Below are 10871 nucleotides of genomic sequence, written 5' to 3'. Positions count from 1 at the left end.
TTATTTGAAATACTAAATTATTATTATTTTGTTATTATTATTATAAATTCAAACACTGTTGTTTGTAAAGCATGTGTAAAATACACCACTGTATTTTTTATATAATAAATTTGTACTCATGATTGAATTTTTTTAGCAGTTTAACATGCTAAATATGTAATTAAATACTGTTAAAGTTATGGGGGGAAGCGCTTAACCCATAAATATCATACAGCGTCTGGGGAATGGGAAGTCAGGATTGATCCCAAGAAGGGGATTATTGTAGATGAATGGTTCAGAGAACCGACACGTTGATAAATTAGACACATGTGCAACTCTTGGGTATGTCAGGTAAGACACATATGCAACAGTTAGGTATCTTTATTTCGAAACGTTTCGCCTACACAGTAGGCTTCTTTAGTCGAGTACAGAAAAGTTGATAGAAGCAGAAGAGACTTGAAGACGATGTAATCAGTCCATCACCCTTAAAGTTTTGAGGTGGTCAGTCCCTCAGTCTGGAGAAGAGCATTGTTCCATAGTCTGAAACAATATGGAGTTGAAGTGACAGGATGGAGCCTTATATAGCGCCAGGAGGTGAGACGAAGGTCACTAGTAGAAGTAAGAACGCAGATGTTGGGAGGTCAGGTCCCTCTCAAATCCAGCCGTTCTCACTAGTAGAGGTTGTCGAAGTTGATTGAATGTTCAACTCTTGGGTATCTTTATTGAGGAAACGTTTCGCCACACAGTGGCTTCATCAGTCCATACAAAGGAGAAACTTGAAGAAAGGGAGGAGAATGAGGCAATCAGTCCCTCAACCTTGAGTCGATGTGGTCAGTCCATCAATCTTGAATAAAATACAAGATTGATGGACTGACCACATCGACTCAAGGTTGAGGGACTGATTACCTCATTCTCCTCCTGTTCTTCAAGTTTCTCCTTTGTATGGACTGATGAAGCCACTGTGTGGCGAAACGTTTCCTCAATAAAGATACCCAAGAGTTGCACATGTGTCTAATTTATCAAGGGGATTATTACTTTCATGGGAAAGTGCTAAACCCGTATGGGTCACAGCGCCTTGGGAAGTGATAGCAATCAGGTTCGATCCAAGGCAGAATAGGTTATCTTAAATTCCTTGGATTAAAAACTCTTCACTGACACAAAGGCATTTTCCCCTTCCCCTCGTGAAGGGCCCGGGAAGGGGAGAGGAGCCCCATTATGAGCCCTTCACCAGCATTAACCCCTCCCTCATCCATGGAGGGGTAAGGAATGGAAAAAGAGTTCTTCTAAGAGCCCTTCACCAGGAAGTTCCAATAAGAGCCCTTCACAAGGAAGTTCCAATAAGAGACCTTCAGGAAGTTCCAATAAAAGCCCTTCACCAGGAAGTTCCAATAAGAGCCCTTCAGGAGGTTCCAGTAAGCCATTCAGGAAGTTCCAATATGAGCCCTTCAGGAAGTTCCAATAAGAGCCCTTCACCAGGAAGTTCCAATAAGAGCCCTTCACCAGGAAGTTCCAATAAGAGCCCTTCACCAGGAAGTTCCAATAAGAGCTCTTCACCAGGAAGTTCCAATAAGAGCCCTTCACCAGGAAGTTCCAATAAGAGCCCTTCAGGAGGTTCCAGTAAGAGCCCTTCAGAAAGTTTCAATAAGAGTCCTTTACCAGGAAGTTCCAATAAGAGCCCTTCACCAGGAAGTTCCAATAAGAGTCCTTCAGGAAGTTCCAATTAGATACCTTAACCAGGAAGTTTCAGTAAGAGACCTTCAGGAAGTTCCAGTAAGAGTCCTTTACTAGGAAGTTCCAATAAGAGCCCTTCACCAGGAAGTTCCAATAAGAGCCCTTCAGGAGGTTCCAGTAAGAGCCCTTCAGGAAGTTTCAATATGAGTCCTTTACCAGGAAGTTCCAATAAGAGCCCTTCAGGAGGTTCCAATAAGAGCCCTTCAGGAAGTTCCAATAAGAACCCTTCACCAGGAAGTTACAATAAGAGACCTTCAGGAAGTTCCAGTAAGAGCCCTTTACCAGGAAGTTCCAGTAAGAGCTCTTCACCAGGAAGTTCCAATAAGAGCCCTTCACCAGGAAGTTCCAATAAGAGCCCTTCACCAGAAAGTTCCAGTAAGAGCCCTTTACCAAGAAGTTCCAATAAGAACCCTTTACCAGGAAGTTCCAATAAGAGACCTTCAGGAAGTTCCAGTAAGAGCCCTTTACCAGGAAGTTCCAATAAGAGCCCTTCACCAGGAAGTTCCAATAAGAGCCCTTCAGGAAGTTCCAGTAAGAGCCCTTCAGGAAGTTTCAATAAGAGCCCTTCACCAGGAAGTTCCAATAAGAGACCTTCAGGAAGTTCCAATAAGAGACCTTCACCAGGAAGTTCCAATAAGAGCCCTTCAGGAGGTTCCAGTAAGCCCTTCAGGAAGTTCCAATAAGAGCCCTTCACCAGGAAGTTCCAATAGCCCTTCACCAGGAAGTTCCAATAAGAGTCCTTCACCAGGAAGTTCCAATAAGAGCCCTTCACCAGGAAGTTCCAATAAGAGCCCTTCAGGAGGTTCCAGTAAGAGCCCTTCAGGAAGTTCCAATAAGAGCCCTTCAGGAAGTTCCAATAAGAGCCCTTCAGGAAGTTTCAATAAGAGCCCTTCAGGATGTTCCAATAAGAGCCCTTCACCAGGAAGTTCCAATAAGAGCCCTTCACCAGAAAGCTCCAATAAGACCCCTTCACCAGGAAGTTCCAATAAGAGCCCTTCACCAGGAAGTTCCAATAAGAGCCCTTCACCAGAAAGCTCCAATAAGACCCCTTCACCAGGAAGTTCCAATAAGAGCCCTTCACCAGGAAGTTCCAATAAGAGCCCTTCACCAGAAAGCTCCAATAAGAGCCCTTCACCAGGAAGTTCCAATAAGAGCCCTTCACCAGAAAGCTCCAATAAGACCCCTTCACCAGGAAGTTCCAATAAGAGCCCTTCACCAGCATTAAATCGCTTTCTCATCCAGGAAGGGAAAAGGAGCACTATTAACATATATTTTTATAGCCTGCACAATGGAAATAAAACTTTAGTTAACCTTCGAGTTGTCTTTTCAGTTAAAGAAAACGATAAATGCTAAAGGGTAAACTTTTATTGAGGACAGTTTACAAATATTTTAGAAACAATTTATAATATGTACTATACATTTCGGCTTTACACGTAGGCTTTATGTTTGTGTAATTGAAATATGTATTTTAATTCAAGAAAGTTGCTGTATTTGAGTTTAAAGAGGATGAGGTATTTTTAACAATAATAATGGTAGAAACGTTGAGCACGTTTCCTTGCACCTTCTGTCCCTGCTCACTTAGCATTAAGTAGGTACCTGGGTGTTAGCTGACTGGTGTGGGTCGCATCCTGGGGGAAAAGATTGAAGGACCACAATGATAATAAGACAACCAGTCCTCGATGACGCACTGACTTTCTTGAGTTATCCTGGGTGGCTAATCCTCCGGGTAAAAAATCCGAATAAATCTTATCTTACGCCGAAAGGTGTACATGAAAAGGTTACGTGCAGCCTTAATGACCATAGTGTAGGTTTTAAACCCTTTTAACCAATCAACCCGGCAACATTGGTCTACGGCAAAAATGCCTCGAAAATGCAACCAGCCCTTTGCAAATTGGCTCTGTTTATAAAGATACGGCCAGCAGTAACAGCCTTGTTGACCAAGCCCTGATCCACCAACGCGGGGGCGTTGACCCCCGAAACACCCTTCAAGTAGACTCCAGGTATGGACTCGGCTAGTTGCTGTTAGCTTGACCTGGAAAGGAAGGTGTGTAAATAAACTGTACAAGAGAAAGCTTCTTGCTTCATACCCACAATGTTGTGGTTCGTACATCGGTTTGCGTGCGACTGGCAGTAACAACCTGGTTGATCAGGCCCTGATCCACCTCTAGGCCTGGCCATGGACTAGGCCACGGGGGCGTTGACCCCAGAACACCCTATATATATATATATATATATATATATATATATATATATATATATATATATATATATATATATATATATATATATATATATATATATATATATATATATATATAGTGTGTGTGCAATAAGATCACAGTAAACAGGTGATTTCAGAATATGCAAAACAACCACTCTGAAAGAATAGAGAAATTCCAAGCGCTTTCGTGACTACTCACATTATCAAGGAACTATGAAAGTAAAGCATCCAAGGAAGGTATATAAGGGGTCTGGCCAACACCTCACTCTCAGATCCCACAACGGTTAAACACCTGACACGTGCCGGCCCAACTGGACAGGTCCTTTGCACAACCCACCAACAAACTGTTCTACCCAAGAAAATTTAAAAAATTATTTTTTGTCCAGTGTATTATTAAATTCTTCCCAAATTCTGTTAATTGTAAATGGATCTAATTTATATAAACCAAAGGAAATATTCATATTGTCAAAACTGCTTTTTATGAAACAAGATTCAATTATATTCCTGTCGACCATGGACTTGCTTGATACTACTTTCTCAACTTTTTGAAAATCAATTGGATGGTTAAAATCTCTTACATGAATAAATAGAGCATTGGAATCTTGTCCAGTTCTAATGCTATATTTATGTTGTTTTAATCTTAGTTCGAGATTTTTACCAGTTTGACCGTAATAAACTTTATCGCAAATTTTACAAGGAATCTTATAGACACATCCATCAGCATTTTGGGGGGAATTCTTTATCAAAAGTTTTTTTACTGTATCAAGATTTTTGAATACAACTTTAATATTAAAAGTCTTAAGAAGAGAAGGCATATCAACCAAGTTTTCATGGGGAAATGGTATGGTGATACCGACAAGATGTGGAAAAAGACACTTATGTACATTAAGACACATGTTCAACATCTGGGTATCTTTATTGTAGACGTTTACAATAAAGATACCTAGATGTTGCACATGTGTCTTAATTTCATCTTGTCGGTATTATATACCATTCTTACACCACTTATGTACAGTTCAGGACATTTATTAAAGGAAACGTTTCGCCACGAGTGGCTTCTTCAGTCCTAATACAGAGAAAACTAAGAAAACATTTATGTATATAGTGGCAGGAGTCAGGTGAGGTGACGCGTGGGTAGAGGTGGTCGTAGTAGTAGTAGTAATGGAACTAAGGAGGTGAGGCTAGAGAGGGACCTGCTGGCATCATGTAACACCAGTTCCCAGGATGGGTAATATCCTCTTGCTTAGTAATTTTGAAATACTGTAACTACCGGATTTTTGCTTTATAGTGTTACTGACAGAAATTAGTGCAGCTTCAATGCATTTTCTCCACTATATATATAAATGTTTTCTTAGTTTTCTCTGTATTAGGACTGAAGAAGCCACTCGTGGCGAAACGTTTCCTTTAATAAATGTCCTGAACTGTACATAAGTGTCTTTTTCCACAAGTTTTCATGGTAAGGGAGAACCAACATATTTTTAGTTGAATAAGGCTGGTTGTCCCTTTTTGGATTGTAAAAGTATTTCTAGCATCTTTAAAAGATTTATCAATTACATTTCTTGGGTATTTTAAATCATTACCCATTTCATAAATTTTGGATATTTCCTCATCTATGAACTCTGGACAACAAATTCGTAAAGCTCTCAAAAACATTGATGAGAAAACAGACAGTTTGACTCTATCTTGATGCGAAGAATAATAGTGTACATAGGAACAGTTGGTATAAACCTTGGTAATAAATACCGACAAGTTGGTTTAGAAAGACACGTAAGCAAACACTATAACATATTTATTAGAAAACGTTTCGGTCCTGGGACCTTGATCACTTCTGTAAGAAGTGATCAAGGTCCCAGGACCGAAACGTTTTCTAATAAATATGTTATAGTGTTTGCTTACGTGTCTTTCTAAACCATAGGAACAGTTATTTGTAGGTTTTCTGTAAATTTTAAATTTGAATTCATTATTACCCTTAATAATTAAAACATCTAGAAAAGGCAATGAGTTATTTTCTTCAAACTCAACAGTAAAGTTTAAGAATGGACTAAGCTATTTAATTTTCCAAGGAAATGTAGATATACACCATATCAAGTACCAAGCAAGTCCATGGTCGACAGGAATATAATTGAATTTTGTTTCATAAAAAGCAGTTTTGACAATAATATGAATATTTCCTTTGGTTTATATAAATTAGATCCATTTATAATTAACAGAATTTGGGAAGAATTTAATAATACACTGGACAAATAATAATTTTTAAAATTTTCTTGGGTAGAATAGTTTGTTGGTGGGTTGTGCAAAGGACCTGTCCAGTTGGGTCGGCGCACGTCAGGTGTTTAACCGTTGTGGGATCTGATAGTGAGGTGTTGGCCAGACCCCTTATATAGCTTCCTTGGATGCTTTACTTTCATAGTTCCTTGATAATGTGAGTAGTCACGAAAGCGCTTGGAATTTCTCTATTCTTTCAGAGTGGTTATTTTGCATATATATATATATATATATATATATATATATATATATATATATATATATATATATATATATATATATATATATATATATACATATATATATAAACTTCCTTAACAAATCTATTGTCATTATGGTCATATTCGTTCACAAAAAAACAAAATTTAATTCCTTGTTTTTCCTCCGAAGCACAAAATTGTTCAAAATTTGTAGGCCATTGTAACCAGACTGATGGACACAGCTTCATACCATCACTTGTGCTGGAGGTTTGCCAAGCAAGAGTAGTGCATAGTTCTATCAACACTCTTAATAGTGTGACTCAGCACCTGTGACTGCACTGAAGCAAGCTATCACCTTCACGTCTCCTCAGCCAATATCTGTTCATGGGGTCTGGGGATCAACAATTTGTATATATATTCTGAAGTGTACAGCTCTCTTGATGTGTGTGCACTGAGAGGAACAGTGAATGTACACGTGGAACATAGTCATCTCAGTTTATGCACAGAGTTTACTTTAATCTCTAAATGTCGATGTTTGGTATTACGTATAGTATTATCGATTTGTGGTGAACAGGTTACATGCCGCCTTAATGACCCTGACCCTTGTGTATCGACTGCTCAAGTAACTAAATAACCAGTAACTCCCGTGGTCCAGCCGGTCATATGACAGCTGGAAAGTCTAGTACGTACTTCCATGGTTGCTGCCTGCCAAACCATACCACGGGCGGGATTTGAACCCGCGGTCAGAGTCTCAAAACTCCAGACCGTCGCGTTAGCCACTGGACCAGCTAGCCACAATAAGATTCGTCCAACTAGGTATATTTCTACACCATAGGAAGGTTAGCATAGGCACCACTGTGACCACAAATGCAAGTTTTTACAGATGAATCTCCAGCTAGCGTGGCCGTGACGAACTCTAGCTCAAGTCCCCTCACTGCCGTCAACATGACTCACGAAATCGTAATGACACGATTGCAAACAAACCATACCACGGGCGGGATTTGAACCCGCGGTCAGAGAGTCTCAAAACTCCAGACCGTCGGGTTAGCCACTGGACCTAGTTGGACGAATCTTATTGTGGCTAGCTGGTCCAGTGGCTAACGCGACGGTCTGGAGTTTTGAGACTCTGACCGCGGGCCCCTCAAGGAAGGTTCCTTGATGTTGGTGAGGGGCTCTTGATTAAGGGAATTGGATCTGTGCTCCAGTTCCCCGAATTAAGTCTGAATGCCTTCCACATCCCCCCCCAGGCGCTGTATAATCCTCCGGGTTTAGCGTTTCCCCCTTGATAATAATCTGACCGCGGGTTCAAATCCCGCCCGTGGTATGGTTTGTTTGCAATCGTGTCATTACGATTTCGTGAGTCTTGCTGCCTGCCGCCTAGCTACCCCTGGCCTAAGCGGAAACTCAGCATAGCTCCTAAGCAGTTCTTAGCTCTTCTGGTGTGCTAATCAAAGTGACAGGAATAAATCATGATATCATACCTATTGCTTTTAACCCCTCGCTAGTCATAGCGTTTACTTTTAGCTGCGTCTCATTGTTTACTGACGAGGGTGTAGGTGAATCGAGCGTGGGATGACAGGCTGAGGAGAGATTCACTCGATGACATTTTGTAAATACAATAAATATACCAAAATGTATACCTCTTGACCATCGTAGGGGCTTAATACTAGGCTTTAGCGTATCCGTATACTTCTGCGCTACCGTTCACACGATACTTACGAGATACACAAGAATCTAACCATTACCATCCACAGGATCTATTAGATACGGGGTTCCTAATATACTAGCCACTTAGGTGACAAAATCTCAGAGCTGGCTAAAAGTACATTTAGTCTAGCTTCACCTATTGGCCATCTGTGACTAAAAACCTTGACTAGTTTCTTTTTAGCTTATCTTGGTTAGTTAAATACATCATTTCAATCGTATTTCCGCCTCATACAATACCCTCTCTTAGAGTAAATAGAAACTGGACCCAATGATGGAAGATTTGGAATCCTGCTATTACACAACTTAAAAAGTATACATAAGTTTGAGTACGAGTTTGATTATGAGTGCATGAGTATTAATGAGTTAGTAGGCTGAATTACAGTACACCAGTGTTGAAAATTTAAAGCCGACGCATAAGAGCTCATCGCACGGACGAAATAAAAATGATACTTCGGAGGGGGGGGGGAGGATTCTGCCAACCACCACTCTGGGGATAATAATGATGATAAGTCCGTAGCTTACTCTTGTCTTCCTCCCCAAGGGCGAGGCAACTGGAAAAGACCCGGACCAGGACAGTACCTGCGAACCTCAGTCAATCCAATCCAAGGGCGAGGCTATTCTCAGTTACTGACCCAACCCAATGGTGCTTAACCTGAGCCTGTTCTGGCATCTAGAGTTGTAAACGTACACATTTACGCGTTTCTTGTTTTTCCTCGACCACCAAGTTGCCAGACATTTGTAATTAAATATGTGGTTTCATTGTTTTATGTTCTCTAATCCGGCTTAAATTAGCTTAAATTAACATAATCTAATACAGCCTAACTTAAAAAAAATTAACATTTAAATTGTATAAAAGAAACACAGACTACAAAACAAACTCATTTGTTTCAGCATATTACACACACACACCAGGTGGAACACCTGGAACGGAACAAGATTATAAATGAAAACCAGCATGGGTTCATGGAAGGCAAATCCTGTGTCACAAACCTTCTGGAGTTTTATGACAAGGTAACAGAAGTAAGACACGAGAGAGAGGGGTGGGTTGATTGCATTTTCCTGGACTGCAGGAAGGCCTTTGACACAGTTCCCCACAAGAGATTAGTGCAGAAGCTGGAGGATCAGGCGCATATAACAGGGAGGGCACTGCAATGGATCAGGGAATACCTGACAGGGAGGCAACAACGAGTCATGGTACGTGAAGAAGTATCACAGTGGGCGCCTGTGACGAGCGGGGTCCCACAGGGGTCAGTTCTAGGACCAGTGCTATTTTTGATATATGCGAACGACATGATGGAAGGAATAGACTCTGAAGTGTCCCTATTCGCAGATGATGTGAAGTTGATGAGAAGAATTAAATCGGATGAGGATGAGGCAGGACTGCAAAGAGACCTGGACAGGCTGGACATGTGGTCCAGAAACTGGCTTCTCGAATTCAACCCAGCTAAATGCAAAGTAATGAAGATTGGGGAGGGGCAAAGAAGACCGCAGACAGAGTATAGGCTAGGTGGACAAAGACTACAGACCTCACTCAGGGAGAAAGACCTTGGGGTGACCATAACACCGAGCACGTCACCGGAGGCACACATCAACCAAATAACCGCTGCAGCATACGGGGGCCTGGCAAACCTGAGAATAGCGTTCCGATACCTTAATAAGGAATCGTTCAAGACACTGTACACTGTGTATGTTAGGTCCATACTGGAGTATGCAGCACCAGTCTGGAACCCATACCTGTTCAAGCACGTCAAGAAGTTAGAGAAAGTACAAAGGTTTGCAACAAGGCTAGTCCCAGAGCTCAAGGGAATGTCGTACGAGGAAAGGTTAAGGGAAATCGGACTGACGACACTGGAGGACAGAAGGGTCAGGGGAGACATGATAACGACATACAAGATACTGCGGGGAATAGACAAGGTGGACAGAGATAGGATGTTACAGAGAGGGGACACAGAAACAAGGGGTCACAACTGGAAGCTGAAGACTCAAACGAGTCACAGGGACGTTAGGAAGTATTTCTTCAGTCATAGAGTTGTCAGCACGTGGAATAGCCTAGCAAGTGAAGTAGTGGAGGCAGGAACCATACATAGTTTTAAGAAGAGGTATGATAAAGCTCAGGAAGCAGAGGGAGAGGACCTAGTAGCGATCAGTGAAGAGGCGGGGCCAGGAGCTGAGTATCGACCCCTGCAATCACAATTAGGGGAGTACAATTAGGTGAGTAGACACACGCACACACACGCACGCAAATGTAGTCCCCATCTTTAAGAAGGGAGATAGAAATGAAGCACTAAATTATAGACCAGTGTCACTGACGTGTATAGTATGCAAAGTCTTGGAAAAGATTATTAGGAGGAGAGTGGTGGAGCACCTGGAGCGGAACAAGATTATAAACGACAGCCAGCACGAATTCATGGAAGGCAAATCCTGTGTCACAAACCTACTAGAGTTTTTGACAAGGTAACTGAAGTAAGAAATGAGAGGGAGCGGTGGGTTGATTACATTTTCTTGGCCTGCAAGAAGGCCTTCGACACAGTTCCTCACAAGAGATTAGTACAGAAGCTAGAGGAACAGGCACGTATAACAGGAAGGGCACTGCAATGGATCAGAGAATACCTAACAGGGAGGCAACAGCGAGTCATGGTCCGTGATGAGGTATCACAGTGGGCGCCAGTGACGAGCAGGGTCCTACAGGGGTCAGTCCTGGGACCAGTGCTATTCTTGGTATATGTGAACAACATGACGGAAGGGATAGACTCAGAAGTGTCCCCGTT

The sequence above is a fragment of the Cherax quadricarinatus genome, chromosome 32, assembly GCF_038502225.1.
Source record: "Cherax quadricarinatus isolate ZL_2023a chromosome 32, ASM3850222v1, whole genome shotgun sequence".
Taxonomy (NCBI): Eukaryota; Metazoa; Arthropoda; class Malacostraca; order Decapoda; family Parastacidae; genus Cherax; species Cherax quadricarinatus.
This window is presented reverse-complemented; position numbering follows the sequence as displayed.